A 9,839-nucleotide genomic window follows, 5' to 3' on the forward strand; every position below is an offset into this window, starting at 1 on the left:
TGGGAAAACCAAACCAAGCCCAACTGTGCTGATGTCTATGCCAAAACCTCTCTAGTCCCCAGGTTCTGTAAACAGTTGTAACTGTCCTCTTCTCAGTTAGAGTGCAATCTCACCACCAAAACCAAACTATCTCTACGGTCTGACTCTGCTTCTCATGGAGAGGTATCAACAGATGAACCACTACATTCATACAGAGGTAAACCACATTACTACGATACATGATGGATAGATTAAGTTGGACAACATGAGGCCTGATTTATTTTCTATAAACTATTTAGCTTGGAGAAACCAAGTTAGAAAAGATGGATAGTTGTGATAGTATAGTTTCACATATAGTGAAACATAACTAAGTACATTTACTCAAGTACTGTACTTAAGTATAATTTTAGGTACTTGTACTTGTTTTCTGCTTCCTTCTACTGCCCACTACATTTCAGAGGCAAATATTGCACTTGTTACTACACTAAATGTATTTGATAACTTTAATTACTTTGCATGTTTAGAGTGATAATACAAAATACGATCAACAAATAACGAATGAAGTAACATTATAGATTAATATAAAAGGCTTTACCAGCTTCAACATTAAAATAATATGATATACATTATTCTGAAATTGGCCATTTAGCATTTTTTTTTCTTTAAGTATATATTCAGTTCAATTCAATTCAATTTTATTTATAGTATCAAATCATAACAAGAGGTATCTCAAGACACTTTACAGTTAGAGTAGGTCTAGACCACACTCTATAATTTACAAAGACCCAACAATTCCAGTAACTCCCCCAAGGAAAAACTCCCTTTTAGGCAGAAACCTCAAGTGGTGAGGAAAACTGCCTTTTAGGGAGAAACCTCGGACAAACCCAGGCTCTTGGTAGGCAGTGTCTGATGGTGCCGGTTGGGGGTGTGATGAACAGTGGCAATTATAGTCATACTAAAGATAATTGAACTATGACTAGAAATAGTAGTTGTAGTAGTTCATGGCGTAGCAGGGCACTGCAGGGTGTTACAGGGTGTAGCAGGGTGTAACAGGGCAATGCAGGGCATTACATGACTGCTAAATTCGCTGTAAGTTATTTATAGAGAACTATGTATAGATGAGTTATGTTATTGGGCAAAATATACCACTATACCAGGAGGAGCAGGCTACTTTCTGACTTCTCGCCACAATTTATCTGTCTGTTTTGTCATTCTCTATCAATCACTTATGTATTCTTGGACTGCTATTTGCTACTTGGGATACTTTACAATATAATCTGCTTTGTAAACAATGTGTAGTAGAGCTTCTGTGAAATACATATGCAAACATTAGACCACACACACATACACATGCAAACATGTTCCATATATACAGTAGAAGGGAGTCAAGTGTGGCCAGACGGACCTCCTACAAGTTGACCTTTGAACCTCAGAAAAGTATAGATATTGCAGTTTATTTGCTCTGTCTTGGAAGATGAAACACCCAAAAACAATGTTTCTCTTCCCCCATTAAAAACTGGTACCAGAACAAATAATAACACCTCAAAATGTTAGCTGTGTTTGTCTGTAAATTAAATATGACCAGCTACCTTTTTCATAGGAAAACTGTTTCTTATTATTTGCGTTAAGATTTTTGAAAAAATTGATTTATTCTGTTCTTCTTCTAAAGCTGGTTAAATGGAGTTAGACCAGCTTTTTAAGTAGTCTTGGGCTGCTTGCCAGGGAGATGAAACCTTTTATTGTGTGTTTGAATAATGAGTGAATTTGGCCTGGAAAAGTTTATATGGGGTGCTCATGCAGAATGAAAAAGAAAATACACAGCACCTGGACAAGGAATGTGTCCAAAAAGCCAATATGTCAGACAGAGCTAGGCCACCAGAAAAAGCACTGGGGCTTAAACAAAGACTAGATATTGCACAACACTTTTAGCCCCAGTTTTAGAAGCTTCAAACTCAACTCACCTCCTGGATCCAAACCAGAACCACAGCTTTTAAAACGATAACACAATCACATACTGTAAATCTACGCATTACTGTAAACCTAGTGACCCCAAGAATAGGGTAACAGTAGTAATAGGTACAGTGTAATGTAATTTAATCTATTACAACAACACAAACTACAGCTTCAAAGATTACCATTAAGTTGAATCAACACCTCTCACAATGCGAACAACAAATAAAACATATACGCTTTACAAAAGATGTATAAATGACAGGACTGTTGGATTGTTGTGTTTTTCTGGCTGCTTATTGCACAACAATAATTTCACACAAAATAAGCTCCTACTAATTGATTTGAAGGGACTAATCTCTACATTTTACCATCAACACCCCCTAAAGTTAAAACAGGGTGCAGGTATAAGAAACACAGAAAAGCCGATTAAAGCATATTCATTCTATGCACACTGTTAGTTACAGTGACATTTACATATTAATAGTTGGATGCTAAGGGGGGACTAAAAACATTTATAAAATAATCTTTAAAAAAATGTTTTCATTATTGATTAATCTATGGATCCTTTCTTTGATTAATTGATTACTTGTTTGTCAGAAAGTAGTCTAAAACATATAGTCCATAAAGTCCAAGTTACTGTGATATTTAATTAGCAATAATATATATCAGAGAAAAGCCACACATCCTCACATTTGAGAAGCAGGAACTAGAGAATGTATGGTTGATAATTGACTGAAGTGATTCATTGATTATCAAAATTGTTTCCAATTAATTACTATTACTAATGACTAATCGATTAAACAAAGCCACATGCTTGAGTGCTTATGACACGTGTGTGTGTGTGTGTGTGTGTGTGTGTGTGTGTGTGTGTGTGTGTTTGTGTGTGACATGTGGCACTGCCAACGCAAAAAAGGAGCACAGAACAGAAACACATTCCTCTTCCATTGGAATAAACACTGAGCCACATAAGAGGTCAGGGCTACAATTTAACAAGTCTACAAACTGCTCCTTTAGAAACATTGTATTTTTTTACATGTTAAAAGAAAGGTGTTTTAAGATCCATTTTCTAACTTTAGAAAGTTTTCAGAAAGCTATTCAGAGTGACATTTTTACCCTGTATGTTGTGGATTGAGCAACTGATTTGTGAGTTTTGGTCCTGTAGTGACTCTGAATGGCTGACGTACATTCTTTGGTATTTCTCTGCTGAAAAGGCACCAGTGTGTATAACCCTAACCCGGATGGACAAACACAATTCCACTGAGCTCACAATAAATACTAGAGGACAATCAGAGGTCAGAAAAGCAATTAAACAAGGAGAGAAATAGGAGGAAGAAAGATGGACTGAAGAGACGAGGGACTTTGAGTTAAACATGTTCCACGTGTGATTAAACCAGTGTAAACGAACAGTACTACTTCGTTCGGCAAATAATTCATTAATGTAGATTTAAATAAGTAAACAGATGCTTTTGTTTTTTCTTCAATTTGACATGTGATTGAGACCACAAGTTGTTTTTGTGAATGTTCTCACTGTCTGTGCACACTTGTATTAGCATGTGTGTGGCCTCTCTGTAAGAGTTTATAGAAGTTGGTTCTCTTCCACCTCCTCAAACTGTATGTTTTGTTTGAAGGCTGATTGGCACATTTAGTGAACGTACGCTCTATTACAAAACAAACCACAGAAATAAATGCAGATTAAACCTACACATGAACAAATAAACATCAAGATTATGTCAATGTGCGTCATGGAAGCCTGAAAGCAATACCAGAGGGACAATTACAAATAAATGTATTTCTGTGAATTGGTCATGTCTGGCTAATAACCAGATTCTATATTTGTATGTTAAACTATTCCTTTAATGCAAACAGTGGAACAGGAGACTTCTAAACCTGTTTAGATTTTAACATATTTTCTTACCAGGTTTATGGTACTTACATTTATCATTCTATAATGTCTTCTTTGTGTTTTTGCATGTGTTTGCGTCAGCATATAACATTGAATGGGCTCTTTGTTTCAGCTGTTTATTAGTGAGTATTCCCAGTGAAGATGAGATCCCAGTTGAGGCAAAATGACACCCATCATTTACAGTCACCCCTTGTTTGAAAGGGTCTGCTGCTGATTATTTAGTCTTCAGATAAAAAGAGCTTGTTCCCAAAGCTCCCATTAAAACTACAGCAATTTTTTTCAAGTTAAAAGACAACCATCTGTGCGCCTGGTCTGATTACTGCTGCATGTCTTCCATAAACTGTCTATTTGTGTGAGGAGGTATGTAGGAAGCTGAGTGTGTGATGTATGTATGTCGACTGTCCCACTGGAGGGTGCTGTAGTGTGGACAGACACTGTGGTTCATGGTTATACAGCGGTGGACCACCAGCCATGATCTCCCATAAGGCCATGCGCAGGAATGAGACTGACTCATCAAGTCACACATGTTTATTAAATGGAAAAAATATATATATGGAACAAACCGGTAGGTAGAAAACCATGTTTCCTTTCACATCACTAAGACCACAGACAACCGCAGACCCTTAGATACTTAAACTGTACTGTTCCTCTGTCTTACCTGTGTGATGATGGATGGAGGATGACACAAAACTCACATGCTGTCGTCTACTCAAACACATGCACACAAACAAAGGTACATGCATGGAAAACACTTGCTGATTTAGTCACTGGCTGAATCGAACACACGCACACACACTACTGTCTGAACTAAAGCTACATTGATTACGTTGAAAATAAATCTGAGGGGGGAAACAACCATGTGGCTCACACACATTGTGCTAACACATTTTTTACTTTTTTCTAAATTGTTTGTTTAATCTTTAGGAAATGCCTCATATTTATTAGTTTATCATAGAATATGAGGCTTTATATGTAAATCTTTCAGCTGCAGTAAGTAACACATACCTTTAAGAAGTATATCTGAAATAGAGATAGTATGTATATACTGGAAATGTATACACACACACACACACACACACACACACACACACACACACACACACACACACACACACACACACACACACAGACACACACACACACACACACACACACACACACACACACACACACACACACACACTGAAAAACTCTAATACTTTGAAGGCTCTTAACCTGACCTGTAACCCTGAGATATCCTCAAATTAACTGTATCAAAGAAATGACAGAAATGCCTATAGTGTTTTACTCTCAACCTGCTGCTGTTGGAAAGACAACTGGTTCTCACTTTGGTGACTGAAGGCCTTACTCTGACCAGAACACTGATATGAAACATTTACATATTGGCATATTAAATTCCAAACAGGAGGTTTGTCTCCTATTTTAAAAGGGCAAAGAAATCTAAGTCGCAACCTAAGGTTATTTTGCACATATTTGGGGACACATTTCTGGTGAGAAAGCTGGAGACAATAGTATTTTCTTTTTACAGTAAGAGAAGGGAAACAATGATTAACAGGTGACTGACGTGCACTTATCTGTGCCCTATACTGACTCCCAGTGGAGATAGTATTAAGTGCACAAATGTACTTCCAGGAACAGAACAGATAGTCTGTTAATAGACAACAATAATTATCATAGCAACACGATTTTTCAAATGTATTCCTAGTCACCGACTTTGTCAAATACTGCATGTCCAGATCATCCGATTTTGAGATTACTTTATTTGGATTAAACCAGTGAGAGTCCTGCGTTCACACAGCAGCCTCATGTTGGAGTCACCATGGAAACTCTTGACCCTGCGGTTACTGTCAGGACCTTGGCTGAATTTTTTTAAAGTCCAATCCTTTCTTTACAACTGAGTGTGTTAGAATACCAATCAGGTTTCCCCTGCATCTGTTGACCTTCTCAAGCTGACTGGTCAAGAACAAATGTTTGCAGGAAATTCCATTAATTTCCATGAACCATAGACCAATAATCTTTTATAACCTTGTGCCACATGATCTTTTGTTTATGTCCTTCAAAGGTGGCCATAATGTGTCCATTTCTAGAGGGAAGACCAGAGGTGTGATTGATTCTTGAAATATGTAATATTACATCTTGTATTTGCTGCTCAAACACAATGGTTATTTTTCAAGTGTTATCTAATCCCATCAGTGAGAAATAATGTTGTGATTAAATGGTCTGGACGAAATCAAAGAGAAACATTTATTTAGTTCCACAGAAATGTCTTTAAAAAGGCTAAAAAGTCTTAACATGAGAGAGGAAAAAGAGGAAAGTGCGAACACTCCTCTATGATCGTAGTTTTGAAGTATGTCATTGTACAAGGGGGTGGACTGATCAATACCTAAAGTATCAATACTACCTATATTAAGACTTGTTTTGAGTACCGATAGCAGTGTAAACTTGATAAATACAAAAATCTAGATCTGTTCAATCATATTCTGGGCACATGAATACTATGCTTAGTAGGGGTGGGGGAAAAAATCGATACAGCATAGTATTGCGATATTTTCCGTGGCAATACTGTATCGATACACAGACGCCAAGTATCGATCTATCATATTATTATTATTATTATTATTATTATATTATATATGTGTTGGTCAGTTTGTCTGCTTGACAATTCCATTTTGCAGCAATAAAATTGAAGTGAGATGAACAAACAGAGAAATTTATCTTTTTAGATAAAACAGATGTTAAAGTTTTCCTTTGGGGAAATAATTTGAAAAATTTGAAGGTGGAAAAAAGGTAATACATTGCAATACTATTGCAATATCTTTCAAATCGCAATAATATTGTATCATAAGGTAAGTATCGTGATAATATCATATCGTGAAGCCTCTGGTGATTCCCACCCCTATAGTGCATGCATTATTTGCTTCTCTGCTGCTGTTTTGCAGTGCAAGAGATTTAGTTGAGCAACACTGAGAAAGGAGAGAGCAGGCTCTGTTTCTTGAGGAAGCTCAGATCTTTAATGTGTGTAGCAACATGTTGCAAAGCCTTCTGTTGTTGTGGTAAGTGCCATATTCTTTGCTGAAAGAGGTGGTTTTCTTTTGCACTTCAGACCCTCAGTTAATGATCTACATTGTGTAAATGATTAATACATTTATATTATATGTTTAATAAACAGTGAATTTAGTTTGATATTAAAAGGAAAAATCTACATATTACTACACAGCTTTTAGCAAGACCTACTTGCCTTACACTAATGTACATTATATTACAGTATTTCTATTGTACAGTGCATATTCAGTACCAGTGACCAGTGGTGTAGTATACGTGATTCGCAGGTATATGCACTATATCCACTAAGAAAGATCCAGGATTTCCATATACCCACTTAAAAATGCCCAATGACACACAACAACATAGTTTCCATTATATTTTTGATGTACTTTGAATTGTCATCTGTGTTTTTCTTCTTTGCATAGGCTAAATAAAGGTATTTCCACCATAAATTGGCATAAAAGTCTATCCGAATGCAGTAAATGAAGTCTTTGACGCTCAAACTTTCCCTGGAGGAGGACACCCAGACCCCCTACTATGATATGCCCCATATCTCCTATTGACTATTTTTCTCAAAAGGCTTTGCCAAGCTTTTATCAAATCATCTAACAAGGGAAATGAAAGAAAACGTCTATTTATAGGCCTACTTAACTAACTGTCACTATTAGTTGAATTGAATTGATTAAACCCACACATTTTTAACTCATGCATAGTGTCAAGCGAGGCTTTGGCTTGCATTAAAATAAATACATGATATTAATTATGAGTTGCACTCAGTTGAGGTACAATATGGATTGTATATGCTGATGAAGGTGACATATTGTGAAATAAAGGCAATAACAATGGGTAGTGTGTAGTGTGAGTGTTAGACTATGAGGGAGTGATAATTTCAGATCTAAGTGTGCTCCTGTCACTGCTGTTGCCAACATGTTAATTTGTGACCAGCAAGTGGCACAATCTAGTTTCAGAAGTACTTTCTCACAAAAAATGCAGCTTCCCAGCAGAGGTCCTCACTGTAACAATTTATCACAATCTTAATAATGACAACCAGTTAATAATATGAATGTTTAATAGCTCTTTAGTATCTTTGGTATCATAAATTAACCACTTCAGAAATCCCCTGTGTAGCTCCAAAACACAGTCTTTGTAATGCCAAGGCTGAAAATGATGGCATCATTATAACAAAGTTACTGTAAGTGTGTGAAGAAGATAAAGCTGAAGATGTCTGAAGTAACAGATGAATTCTGACCACATCTATCCATCTGTTATTCCTCAATGTAATGCAATATAGTACAGTTGCCTTGTGACTATTTGTCTATGTGACTATTTTTGTTTATTTATTTTAACTTCTAAGCTTATAATGTTGAATATTTGCTGAGAAAGGTGCTGAGTAACTTCTGATTTTTACATTATAGAGTGATTGAGTCCAATACAAATACAATCATAAACTAAGGCCACATAAATTACCACATGTAAAGTTAGTTATATTGTAGTCCAGTATAACACCACCTTTAACTATGACCTCATATAAATTAATTTACACATTTCCATCAATGTCAACAAAATCTGAACATCATAAACTTTGTGAAGGTAGAATTTATGGCAGTTGCCAGTTGTTGCACTAAATTGCAACCGATTGTACAGGTGTACCTAATAAAGTCCAAGCACAGTCCATATAACATACAGAACGTGAAATATTTCCCTTATTTGGTGTAACAACAATACTTTATGCCTTATGCATTTGCACCTTCTTTAAATGTGCAAGCCAATTTGTCACCACTTCTATGTAGAAATATTTCAACAAAACAAAAAGTATCTTTAGAAGTATACAATTTGCTGCAGGCGTATTCCACTGGATTCCATTAGATTCAATGTGTATTTACCGTATATTGTCTTTCCAAACCTACATAATGGTATGTTATCAATATTGGACTTCCCTCAGGGGGGCATCCTGAAAAGCCTGCTGCTGTGGATATACTGTATTGGAGTTCCCCTTGTGCCCTGTTCAAATGTGTCATACAATTACAGATAGGGAATGTAAAAACAGGCAGAGGGTGTGTATGGGAGAGAAAGTAAAAGTGGACAATTTCAGCATGAGTGACTATTTGGCTGCTCCTCTGAACATTACACTTTCTTACACCCTCGTGAACATCAGCCCACAGTCGGCACACAGAGATGTAGAAACAGTCTCTCTCACACACACACTCTCACACACACACACACACACGCACACGCACACGCACACGCACACTCACACACACACACACACACACACACACACACACACACACACACACACACACACACACACACACACACACACACACACACACACACACACACACGAAAAACTCTGAATCATCCGGCATATTACTCACAGGTTACAGGCTAAAAACGGTGTTTGTTGCTACATGTTACTATTGGTTACTCTGGCAGTTGCATCACATTCAAGCTCTTTGGCAAGTGAGGGTATTGCAGAACAATAATAAGTGTCTATAATGCACTGCTTAGCTATCAAGGAATGTGCAGTTGAAGCCTGGGCATAATGATGATGTGTGCCACCCAGTTGTTAATCAGACAAAATCAACTTATTTCTGCACAACATCACTTAAATAACTACAGATTGGGTTGCCTTTTAACATCCCAGTATTTGTAGATTATCTTGTGCCAGATTTGGGTGTACAGCTCACAGCTGAAAGGACAACACATTAATGGAATAATAATAAAGGGTGCGTAGGACAATAAGTTTATTAGCTCACAGGGATCTTTATAAAACAGCTGCGTTCCAGGAACCAACAGGAGTCCTTACATAAGTCCCAGTGAACAACCTACAACACACTGGTTATGTTGATTTTACTGCTATGTTATTCACCAGAGATGAAAAGTAGCAACGCATATTTAAACAAGCACTGTACTTCGATTTTATAAGACTATATACTTTTACTTGTCTACTTTTGCT

Source organism: Sander lucioperca, chromosome 8, assembly GCF_008315115.2.
Source record: "Sander lucioperca isolate FBNREF2018 chromosome 8, SLUC_FBN_1.2, whole genome shotgun sequence".
NCBI classification, from domain to species: domain Eukaryota; kingdom Metazoa; phylum Chordata; class Actinopteri; order Perciformes; family Percidae; genus Sander; species Sander lucioperca.